The following is a 12,869-nucleotide window of genomic DNA, read 5'->3' as shown; positions in this document are numbered from 1 at the left end:
CCTCAGGAATCTTTTGCAGATGTTTGGAGTTAATTAGTTGGTTCAGATGATTAGGTTACTAGCTCATTTAGAGAACCTTTTCATATATGCTAATTTTTTGAGATAGGAATTTTGGGTTTTCAATGAGCTGTATGCCAAAATCATCAATATTAAAACAATAAAAGGCTTGAACTACTTCAGTTGTGTGTAATGAATCTAAAATATATGAAAGTCTAATTTTTATCAGTACATTACAGAAAATAATGAACTTTATCACAATATGCTAATTTTTTGAGAAGGACCTGTATATTACAGTTTGCAGCTAGATTTGATCTTCCAGACATCAAGGTCGGATTTATTCTTTGTATTGCCAAGGCCTGCTTTCACCGGCTGTCCCTGATGACTCCCTTCCCCCGCAAAATCAAGTACTTCGATAGGCTCCTAGCAGAATGTTACTACTTTAAGCACTAGAGGCGTGTTGATTTAGTAGATTGTTTCCTCTTGAGGGTGCGTTTACTCACGTTTACGAGTGCCTTACATTTTAACTTTTACATAAAGTTTTCATAGTAGTCTTTGGACTTCCAGAGCCCCAGTTCACAAGCTTTTATGACTGGGAACTAGTTGACCAAAAGCACCTGCTGCATGATTGAGTGCAATTAAACTGGGAATGTAGGAGCTGGGCATTTGAATCAAGCATGTCCAGTGACAGGAAGCGCTTGCACATAGAGGGAAAAAGACATTTACTGGGCATGTCTAGTCCAGGAATTCAAGCATGCTCAGTTAAAAAATACTTTTTTCCAGTGACAAGAATAAAGGCTTGTGAAAAGGGAGAATTAGAAACTGTGGAGACTACTATGAAACCCTTATACAAAGTTTAAAGAAAAACAGTTCAGGTGCCCTTTAAACAAACATTGTTTTGGAAACACTTACATTAACTATAGTAGACCTTTTCCAATACATGTAGCATGTGAGCTGCCTTCTCAGCTCTTCAAACGCGGTCTTGCTCTGTCTCCTGGCCTGCAGTTTCCTCCAAACCACATAGCCTACTGTGTTGGCTTCTGAGGCAAGCTGGGTGCTTACGCCCTGGGGTTTCTGTCCTTCCACCCATCAGCAGCAAGACCTTGCGTGCACGGTGTCCTGACTGGCCCTGCATTGCCCTGCCCCTCAACGCTTCTCATAGGTTGGAGTTGGGGGAGAGGACAGCTATACATTGAGTGACAGCAGGCTCAGCTTCGAATTATGTGATAGCTGCTCGCTGTATGCAGTAAATAAGTTGCCGATGCCATGAAGAGCAAAGAGAACAGCGTCAAACTATTTTGTCTGTAGCCATCCGCAGCACACAAACACAACACGCTACAGACAGTGTGCAGAGCAAAGTGGGGCAGCTGAGGAGATGATTTTAGCATGTGAGGTTACATGATATCTCTTTGCTCTTCCACCTCTCGGCTCTTTCTACCCAAGACCTGGGTCCATAGGGCCTTCCCAGAAATCCTGACATGACAGATGATTGAAAATATGCTTCCCTGCAGCTATGACTACAGTATACTGTTTGGTGGATGACAAACCAAGGATTTCCTTTGCACACACACGGGAGCTCATCTGTACATGCACAAAGTCACCATTCTCTTTTCAGGTGCTCAGTTAGACCACCTGTGTCACACTTCAGTTGTCTAGCATATCTTGCTTCGCAAGAAATCACGGTAATATCTGTGCCATTGTGATGGGAGGATTATCTTGCCAAATTGTATTTACCTTTAACTGACAAAACAGTTGACAGAGAGATTTGATATGCATGTGCTTAGGCAATCAGCAGGTACATTAAAGGGTAGAATGAGATGGCATAGTCTGATATTATTAGTCTATTTGCTTACTAAAAAGCTAGCATGAGAAATGAGCATGTTGATTTGCTGTGTCTGCCAAAATCTGGGGTCATAGAACAACCATTTCTGTTGTGTCAAGCAGATTATAACTAGGGAGACACAGCTGTTCATATTAGATTAAATTAAATTATTAGAAAGGAATATGAATAAGCAGTGCATTATCTTTTCAACAAATGCTTCCTAAACCTGTATCCATCCTCACAGCATCTGTGCAGTTCTTACAAGGAATAGGAATAGGAACAATATAAAATGAATTGTTAAAAGTCACTGACTGTGTAAGTAGTACAGTTGCTGCTGGGTATCAGGTTAGGCAGGATCATTCTCCCATTTTGTTGATGGCCAGTGTTGATTCAAGGCTAACTGTCAACACCAGTCCTCACAATATTTTTACAGGGAAAGCAGGGAGATGGGCCTGTATCATGCCTCAGCTATTTTAGTAACTTGTAAATATGTGACATGTAAATAAGTGACAAGAAGCGTTAACATGAATTAGTAGGACACATTTCAGTATTATCAATCAAGGATGATTCAGTTTTGATCTGTAGGTGTAGATAGGTGTTCATAGGCAAAATTGTAAGGACAAAGGAACAGCAACCGAAAATTAAACACTTTTAGTCTTAATGTAGATATGCTATATTACTATTGTTACACATCAACTGTGTGTCCTGAGTGCAGAATTGGACTGCTGGGATACAGAAATTGGAGCTCTGTCACATGGTCAGTCCTAGCAGCAGGAGGCCACCAACTAGGAGAATGGAGGTGCTTTTTTATACCAGCACCCCCAATGGCAATAAAGCACCTATGTGAGGGGCAGGAGCTTCTCTGCTAATGTCTAGGTTGGGGTGTGTTTGGAAAGCACACCAGAGAAAACTAGGAGGGAGAGATAGTTGACAAGAGAGATAAATGAGCTGTAATTTAACCACTTTACCTCCCTTGCTACGCTTATCTACTCCCCACAAAACTTTACTTAAATCTCAGGGGAGTAGATAGGCGTACTTGTGGTAAACAGTGTGCTGTATGCCCAATAAGCTATCTGATTATGTATATAGGGTATCATTTTAACCGTGACAAGTGAGAGAATAGATTTTGTGGTGTTTGACAACTGAGGGATAAGTCGTGTGATTTTTTTTACCGGAAAACTGAATGAAAAGCAATAAAACTGTTATTTACATGTACTCTATACCCCTAAATAAATACTAGTAAAAAAAACCAAAAGTGACAGCATTGAAAAGAGAATACATAGTTACCCTAGGGACTTAGCTTTTAAAATATGTATGCCATGAGAGTGTATTACTGTTAATCATGAAGATAAGGGCTTTTTAATTACTGATAGAGTACAATGAGAAAACAAACACCACAAACCAGAAACTAATATATTATCGCCATACATTGTACTAGGAACATTATTTAAATGTTGAGATAACCAGGACAAATTAGCAAATACAATGTGTGGGTTTTACCTATGGTAACATTGTTTATTTGAAAACTATAGTGCATGGAAATGGAGAAAGTGTATTTTTTCTTTTTTTTTCTCATTTTTCCCTTTAAAATGCACAGATAATAGCATAATTACTAAAAGCAAATATCACCCTCACAAAGCATAATTTGTGGCAAAAAAAACAAGATATAGATCATTTACATCTGATGAGTAGCAATAAAGTTATTGGTGAATGAATGGGAGGAGCGCTGAAATGTGAAAATTGCTCTGGTTTTTAAGCAAAAAACCCTGTGGTGCTGAAGTGGTTAATGAGGGAAGTAGCAGGAATAGTGGTGGGAGAAAAGAATGTAGACTAAAGGAGGAGAGAATGGTGGTGATGATGGGGGTGGTAGAAAGGACACACAATAATGAGAAAATAAAGCAAAAGAGAATATGCATAGGAAAGGAGATAGAAGGAAAAGGATGCATGGAAATAATAAAGGAATTTGACATGTATCTAAAACAGGTACATAAAAATTGGGAGAAGGTCTAAGATGGAAAAGATGATGAGCAAAAGGGAAGGGGGAAGTGAGGAAAAGGGATGAACAAAAAGGAAGTTGGGAAAGATACAGGAAAGAAAAATGGACAGAGAAGAGGAGGTAAGAAGAAGGAGAAAAAAGGACAAAGAACGTTGGATAGGGAAGAAATAGAAGAAGAAAATGAAATGGAAGAGGAAAGAAGAATACAGTGGAGGAAGAATAAACAGAGAAAAGGACAACAACAAAGGAGAAGAAAAGGAAAGAGGAAATAAGATGAGTGAAGGAGAGGAAAAGTGCTACAGAGGGGAAGTGAGCAGAAAGGAGGAAATGAACATAACAGGGGAGATATGCCAGGAAAGGGGAATGAGCAGAGAAGAAAATCTGAGCAGAGGATATGCATCACTTCTGTTCAGTGAATGGATATATTATTCTTTTATATCCCTGGTATAACGCTAGAAAAGCTATGCTTGAACGGGACTTACTGGATCCTAAAGTCCCCTTTCCAAAAACAAGCCATATTAAATATAAATTTGCCTTATTAGGTCTTATGTAAGACAGGCAAGAAAGAGCTCCTATCATGTATCACTTATGCTCAATGCAAGAAATGTTGAATCCGGATGATAGCATTGTTTCCCTTTATACAATAAATGGTATCATCCTGATTCAAAACGTCTTGCTTTTTTTTACTGATGGCTAACATGGTACAATACTCTACTGTCACTTCTGCTCAGTGATTCAATATGCTGTAAAACTGGCTCCCAAATCCTATTAATCCGAGCTTTGTAGAGATGAAAGCAAATTTAAACATGAAATAGCCATCAGAAAGCTGTATTAGTATTGCTCTGTAAAGGTAATAGGCTATAGCTATGCTATATACCAGAAGCTCTGGTTCTGTTTCTGTCTTTTCATGTATTTGCATATTTACTCACTGAATAGAAGCGATGCATCATGGGGGCTCTACTGGAAACAATATGAGACTCATATATTTGCTACTAATGTTCCAATGCTAGGTACACACAAAAACATTTTCTGACAGATTTAATGTTAGATCGACTATTTGCAACAGGTCTGATCTGATTTCTGATCGATTTTCCATAAAGGTGAATGGAAAATTTATCAAAAATCAGATCGGACCTGTGGGAAATGGTTGATCTGACAGTAAATCTGACAGAAAATTGTATCGTGTATATCTCGCATTAGCTGTACTACACATACAATTCATTATCTCATACATTTAGTTACACTTCAGATTATCTTTAAAGAGACTCTGTAACATCAAAAAGATCCCCTGGGGGGTACTCACCTCGGGTGGGGGAAGCCTCGGGATCCTAATGAGGCTTCCCACGCCGTCCTCTGTCCCACGGGGGTCTCGCTGCAGCCCTCTGAACAGCTGGCGACAGACCCGACTGTAATTTCAATATTTACCTTTGCTGGCTCCAGCAGGGGCGCTGTGGCTGCTTTCGGCTCGGAACTAGACGGAAATACCCGATCTCCGTCGGGTCCGGTCTACTGCGCAGGCGCCGGAGACTTACGCCTGCGCAGTAGAGCAGACCTGACGACGATCGGGTATTTCCGCCTACTTCGGAGCCGACAGCCACCAGAGCGCCTGCGCAGGAGCCGGGAAGGTAAATATTTACGTCGCCGCTGTACGGAGGGCTGCAGCGAGACCCCCGAGGGACGGAGGACGGCATGGGAAGCCTCATTAGGATCCTGAGGCTTCCCCCACCCGAGGTGAGTACCCCCCAGGGGACATTTTGATGTTACAGTTCCTCTTTAACTATTTAATGATCGCTCCACGCCAATAGGCACATACGCGGCGGCAGCCACAGGACCGACGAATGCCGATCGGTGTGCAGTTCTAGGGGTGTGTTTTGCAGGAGAATGTGCGCGCATTTCCACATGAATGACGGAGCTCTGCTCCATCATCAGTGTCCCAGCGACGATCGCAGCTAGGAGACTGTTAGACAGCGAAATTGGCTGGTGAGAGGAGGGAGGGAGGAAATAGAATAATAATAAAAAAAAGCTTTTCTATTTTAAAATAAAACTTTAAATATAAAAAAAAATAAGATTTTTTTTTTTATAAGGGCTCTTTCACATTAGGGCAGATTTTCTGCGTTTCAACGCAAAGGATAAAGTTTGCGTTACCCAAGGTGAAATGAAAGTCCATAGACTTTCATTTTAGCTTTCACATATAACGCAGCCTTTTTGTGCGTTGCGTTCCACTGCACCCAGGCGCAGTTTTTTGGCCAACGCTAGCTTTATGCGTTACAATGTTAGTCAATGTAAAACGCACACTATGCGCGTTTTCAATCCGTTAACGCAGGCAATCAGTCCCAGAATGCAACAGAGGAACAATGTAGAAAGTTGACAACTAAAAGAAAAAAAAATTACCTGCGTTTTTCTATGTGCAGTAACGGATTGAAAACGGATTAAAAACGCACACTCACTGCAGTGCAACGCATATCAAAACGCAGTAAAAGGCATACAACAAAACGTATGCTTTGAGCGTTCTCCAACGCAAGCTCTGATGTGAAAGAGCCCTTAATAAATATTTGTATATTTGTATAAAAATAAATAAATATCCCAGCAGGGATCAGAGCCAGCCCACCAACAGAGAGCTCTGTTGGTGGGCAGAAAGGGGTGGGGGAATCACTTGTGTGCTGAGTTGTATGGCCCTGCAGCGAGCCCTTAATGCCTGGGAGGTTTAAGCCCATGGTTCTTCATTGGTTAAGGAGGCAAATTTATATCTAGTGTAGCTTTTAGAATGTGGTCACTTAGGTTCCTTTGCAAAATAATTGTGGTGCTGGTTCATCATGACTTAGTTTCTATGGTGGATTGGGCAGCAAAAAGAAAGTCTACGGCGTCACAAGAAATTTAGACTCTAGTTACATCTGTGTCAACCTCTCCTTCTAAAAGCAGAAAAAAAGTACGGTATGTCAGAATCTTCGTCAGATCTATGAGTTTTAGTCACTTCCTCAAACACATACTATGGTAAGCGGTTTATTTCCGTTCTGTGTAGTCTGTGGGATTCTTGTTCAACATTAACCTAAGCATTGTGCTTTCTGTACTAATACTCATATATGTGTTTCCTGTAGCAGCCATCTTGAAAGATACCCGATACAGATACATAAACATTTTAGCTGCTTTTCTGAACGGTATGTCTCTGTGATGTGTGTGATGAGCAGACTATGTGGGTCACTTTTCATTACTATCTTAGGATGATATTTGGCGTTGTAAGGGAGTTTAGCATCCTTCTTCTATAGTCAGTAAGTAAAGGTGATATACGAGGCTGATGCTGTATGTAATGAACTATCAATGCAACGTGCATTTCCTTCATTAGCCTTGCAAAAGATAGTCTACTTTTATTGTTTTTAAATGTACTTCCATTAGTTGTATTCTTTTTACACTTTGGTACTATATTCTGTAATCAGACTGTTTCTGTTTATTTTATGCATACATGCACTATTTGGGGTGACAAAATGTGCAGTAATAGACGCCCATACAAATGATTTGGCAGAGAGAAAAATACAGAATTTAGATCAATAAAAATGAACACATTGATGGAATTTAAATTGTGCATGTGTTTTTACCACAGCTAACAGCAATACACTGATCTTAATAAATGCATTTTGTCGTTTAATACAAAAATCTGATTTGGATTTTGGAAATCTTTAAATGAATATCTGTGTAAATTGCACAGATTAAAATACGGTGTCAATTTGCATCATTTTCAATATTATTATCATTATTATTACAGATTTAAGTAGTGCTATATCATTTGGAAGAAACCTACTGTATATTGATAGTTTCATAATTCATTATATTACTTTGCAACCTAATTTCCAAAAGTTGTGATGATAGTGTCATGATTTGCACATTATGTAAACTTTATGTTCAGTGGAAAATAGTGTAAAGACAACATAGAGAATGTTTAAACTTAGAAATAGTTTAAACAATACTGGAAACGTATGGGAACTGAGTAGACCAGTAGCTGTGGTTGTAGAGGTGAAGGCCCATATGCAATTCACTTTTTCTCCTCAGTTTTCTCCTGGGAGATAATTTTTCATCTTGTATTTAAAATAATGTTCAGCACTTTGCAATTGTAAAAGTACCCCCCAAAAATAGGTGAAAAAGTACTATTGAGATTATTTTGAGCATTTACTTGCTTGTTGGTGGTGTAAAAAGCATTTTATTAACAAGTCATGAAAATATCACCTGGGAGAAAAGTCAGGAGAAAAAGTGAATTGCATATGGGCCGAAATGTCCTATTCTTGCCCGATATAAGTTATGGGCCTGGTTTGTTATATTTTTCATGTCATGATGCACAGAATATTTGTAGTGGGTGGCAGGTCTGGGCTGCAGGCTGGCCAATTTTGAACTCTGGATCTCTTAAAGAGGAACTCCAGTGAAAATAATGTAATAAAAAAAAGTGCTTCATTTTTACAATAATTATGTATAAATGATTTAGTCAGTGTTTGCCCATTGAGAGATCTTTTAAATCCCTGATTTACATTCTGACATTTATTACATGGTGACATTTTTACTGTTGGTATTTGATGTAGCTGCTGCATGCTTTTTTGGCAGTTGGAAACAGGTGTAAACAGCTATTTCCCACAATGCAACAAGGTTCACAGACAGGAAACTGCCAGGAGTACCACGGTCCTCAGAGTTTCTTGTGGGAGAGGTTTCACCACAATATCAGTCATACAGCGCCCCCTGATGGTATGTTTGTGAAAAGGAATAGATTTCTCATGTAAAAGGGGGTATCAGCTACTGATTGGGATAAAGTTCAATTCTTGGTCGGAGTTTCTCTTTAAGGTCAACACATCCCCAGTAGAGGGAAAGCGCTCGTGCATGGAGGGTAAAAACCTATTCATGAGCGCTCCCTTTTATTGGGCATGTGCGGACCATACTTGTGCATTCCCAGTGCAGCTGTACCCGATCATGGCTGTGCTCCTGGCCAGAAGATAAAGAGGAGCCCAGTGCAGGATCAGTGAATGTACAAGGATCTGGGGGGCCTCTGGACTGTACAGGGGCTTGCCATTAATCAGGTAAATATCAATAAGTTACATTTAATTTCACTTCAGGATTGCTGCCTGAGGGCCTGAAGATAACATTATATACCTTTCCATCTTTACTTCTGAGAGACTTACGCTATGTACACACACTAGATTAAAAATGGACCAAAACGGTTAATAATGACTGCTTTGGCCAGTTATTGTTCATTAATCACGTGTGTGTACAGCAGTCGCCTGATGTCACTTAAGGATCCGGCATGGCAAATCTTTGAAGACCCCTGACACCCGAGCATTGCTGATTGCATTGTTCTTGTTTTTTTTTTGGGGGGGGGGGTTAAAACCTATCCTTTAGATGTAGGCTTTAAATGATTTGCGAATCATAACTATCAGTTTTTTGTTAACTGCTTCTGGGCCGAAGTAGTTGGAATCTATGTCCTGCTGGTGGCTGTGTAGCTCCACCAATTCAGCATGCTCACGCTGTTCTCGTTGTTTGCACCACGGTGCTTTCACTGCACCCACTCGCTCGGCTGTCTCAGTGATAGAGGAGCTTACGCATCTTGGTCAGTAGCCTGGCTCCTGACCCCATGATTACTGTGAGCCAATCACAGAAATCACAGTGCACGATAGGAAAAGGATGGCTCTGGCCCTTAAGAGACCAGTGCTGCCCCGTCCTGAATGGGTTAAACCTATAACTATAAAAAAAATTGTTTATTTTCCCTTAAAAATATATATTTTGTCCAAAGTGTAATTGTGCAAAATATGTTTTTTTAGGGAAAATAAGCAATTTTTTTTATAGCTATAGGCTTTAAATAATTTGCAAATCATAGCATTCAGTTTTTTGTTAAACTTCACACAGTGCCCAAACATGTTTAAGATGATGCAATCAATGCAGTAGTACTAGTTCATGTAGTGTGTGTGTGTGTGTGTGTGTGTGTGTGTGTGTGTGTGTGTGTGTGTGTGTGTGTGTGTGTGTGTGTGTGTGTGTGTGTGTGTGTGTGTGTGTGTGTGTGTGTGTGTGTGTGTGTGTGTGTGTGTGTGTGTGTGTGTGTGTGTGTGTGTGTGTGTGTGTGTGTGTGTGTGTGTGTGTGTGTGTTGTTGGAACAAGCTAGAGTGCCTTAAAAAACACCTGAACTGAGAGGGGTGTGGAAGCTGCCATATCTATTTCCCTTTAAACAAAACCAATTACCTGGCATCCTCCTGATCTCTCTGGCTGCAGTAGTGTCTAAATCATCTGCTCAACATTTCATCAACATCATCTGATATGCATGCTTATTCTGGGTCTATGGCTAAAGGTTTCAGAGGCAGAGGATCAGCAGGACTTCTAGGAAACTGGTATTGTCTAAAAGGAAATACATATGGCAGTCTCCATATGCCTCTCAGTTCAGGTGTCCTTTAAAGTAAACCTGTGAGATCCTCATGAGAAAAAGTTAGATACCCGGAGAGGTGGATCTTCCTGGGGATTTCCACGTCCTAAAGACCACCGCTGGATGGCAGGATCATCTGGAAGTTCATGGCCACGCTCCCATCTGTGAACAAGCGCGGCTGCACTGTGCATGCGCTGCACGCTTCGTGCCTGCGCAGTAGCACGGATTCACTCGGGCTTTGCGGAAAAAGCCAAGCCCAAGTACTACTGCACAGGCTAAGGCATTTTGCGCAGTGCACTGCTGATTTTTAGGGGCGGGAGGAAGGTTGAAGCCTCTGGATTATCCAGCGGCTTACCTCTACTGGGGTAAGTATTGATTTGGGGCACTTTTTTCCCTTCGAGTACACTCAGAGAGCACAGACAGTACATACAAACCCCATGCAGATGGTTCAGAACAAAATCTAAGATCTTCACACCACAGTTCTAATTGTATTTAAAAACTGTTCAAAGAATGAGTTTGAGAACAAACCTGTCCTATGTGTTTGGCTGTAGATAAAAAATGAATAAACTGTTATGTATGGACCTTGAATTTCTCTGGCCTGATATCTGGGCCAGGGCAGGTGTGTTACTGGATGCAGTGTGTCTATTTTCTTAGCCTTCATGCAGATAGTATTTTGGCTACATTTTTAATCTGGCATTCTGGGTGTGCATGAAATAGAGACCCTATGGAATTTGAGTGCCTGGGAATAGCCGACAGTAGAATATCTGTATTTTACCAATTTTCTACTATTTTAGAGTGTTTTTTTTGTACCAATATTTTACTACAGCAAAACCTACCAATTTTCTTGCACAGATTCTTCCCTCTATGATAACTGACCTTACAACCTTACCTTACAACCTTACAAAAACACCATGTTAAATTATTATTATTATTGATTTATAAAGTGCCAACATATTCCGCGGCGCTGTACAAAGTAAGAAACAACATGGGGTACATAATACAGACAATGGTGTACACCAATATACAAAATACATGGTTAGTGACAAAATACAGAATTGGCAATGACAGTGATAAATGTAACATGAGGAATACAATGTATAATGAATTGCCATGGACACCATTGTAAATTTCGGCTATACTGGTAAATTTGGGTGCCTGTGGTGCACAATAAATAGCGTACGCTGGGGCCGCCTGCAATGCACAATACAATTAAATATGGCTATAAATAGCAGCCACAATTCACAATGGTGTCTGAGGCGGCACCCCAGTTTCTGCTGCTAGCAGTCACCCACTTTTCCTGCTTCCCATTCTAGTGAAGATAATCACTGTATTTTCCCTTATTACCACACTGTGCTCAGGCCTACATCATTGCATGATCTGTCGTCTTCTCACTTCTGTGTACTGTAGAAACGACTTCCTGGCTTGTCAGTACTTTATGCCACAGTTATAGCTTTCTCTTATCATGTGTGTTCAACCTTTTCCCTTTGTTACGCAAGGGCCTACGCAGACATTCATTAAACTGTCTAAGCTTGTTCAGGCTGGCTGTCTACTTTCCCTTATCCTGCTTACAGACATGCTGTATATTTAGTGTACAGGCTTAGCATTTGATCTTTTTTTCTATAAGTGTAGGAAGAGAATAACTGGGGTAATTAATGACTTCACTGTACAGCAAGTGAAAGTCATTGCATGTTAATGTTTCCTGAGGAAGGACTGCCATGTGTGAACAACATGAAGTGCAACAATTCTGTACATACTGCCGTGACATGATTGTTTGTGCACGGTAGAGACTGTGGTGAAACAAGCATGCATGTGGCATTGGTAGCATAAGTGATGTACACACCACACAATCGCATGGCATATATTCAAGGTTCATGTCTGAGAACTATCATTGGTTGTTATGATTACGCATCATTGGGCTGTTTTTAAACAAATGTTTGTCTGACTACCGGTTAGGGTTAATGCATTTCCAGTAGCATTGACCTGGCATATAAACTGTATATGAAGCTTTACATTGACATTAGTAAATTACCAAATTCAAATAATATAAAAAAATGATACTTTCTATAAAAAAGATATGTGTGGGTGGATTGGTGTGTGTGGTCAGATTTAATATTTCATCTGCTGTCGTCCATTTTGGTAAAATACAGGGCAGACGATGATATTGTGAAGCAGCTTAAGGTTTAAGAGGTGGGGGAACACAGGATACAGTAGGTCAGAGAGGAACCATCTTCAGGAGGAGGTAGGCATTAGCTGATAGTTAAACAATGGTTGGAGTAGATGGGTGGATGGGAATACATTTTTGAACTAGTAGGTTCTGATGAAATGCTTAAAGGAATACTATCGATACCCAAGTGTTCTAAAATGACAGTGTGCAAATAATGTCTAAGTAGCTGTGTAAACATTTTCCTACGTTTCATGTTAAATATCGGAGGCAAAAGCTGTAATTTATTGAGGCTAGGATTTAGCTATATTGGAACAAATCAATTGCAGAAGGGGTGTCTGCTTCAATGCACAGCCAGAGTTGCATATCAGACTACAGAAAGCAAATATCACACATATCAAACTCTGAAAGCAAAAACAGTATGAAAAGCTGTGACAATTAGTTACATTTCCTCTGCTCTCTTCAGACAGGTCAGTCAGAAACACAGGACACAGGAGCTGCAGCTGTTGGG

General features: G+C 40.3%; 1 protein-coding gene across 2 annotated transcripts in view; it reads left to right on the top strand.

The window, feature by feature from the left end:
• The window catches only part of DOCK8 (dedicator of cytokinesis 8), a 222,880-nt gene that overhangs the window by 26,252 nt on the left and 183,759 nt on the right, over window positions 1–12,869 (top strand). The gene's annotated exons all lie outside the window — the stretch shown is intronic.

Source organism: Hyperolius riggenbachi, chromosome 1, assembly GCF_040937935.1.
Source record: "Hyperolius riggenbachi isolate aHypRig1 chromosome 1, aHypRig1.pri, whole genome shotgun sequence".
Taxonomy (NCBI): Eukaryota; Metazoa; Chordata; class Amphibia; order Anura; family Hyperoliidae; genus Hyperolius; species Hyperolius riggenbachi.
The sequence above is the reverse complement of the archived record's forward strand: the minus strand, read 5'-3'. Positions and strand labels throughout refer to the sequence as shown.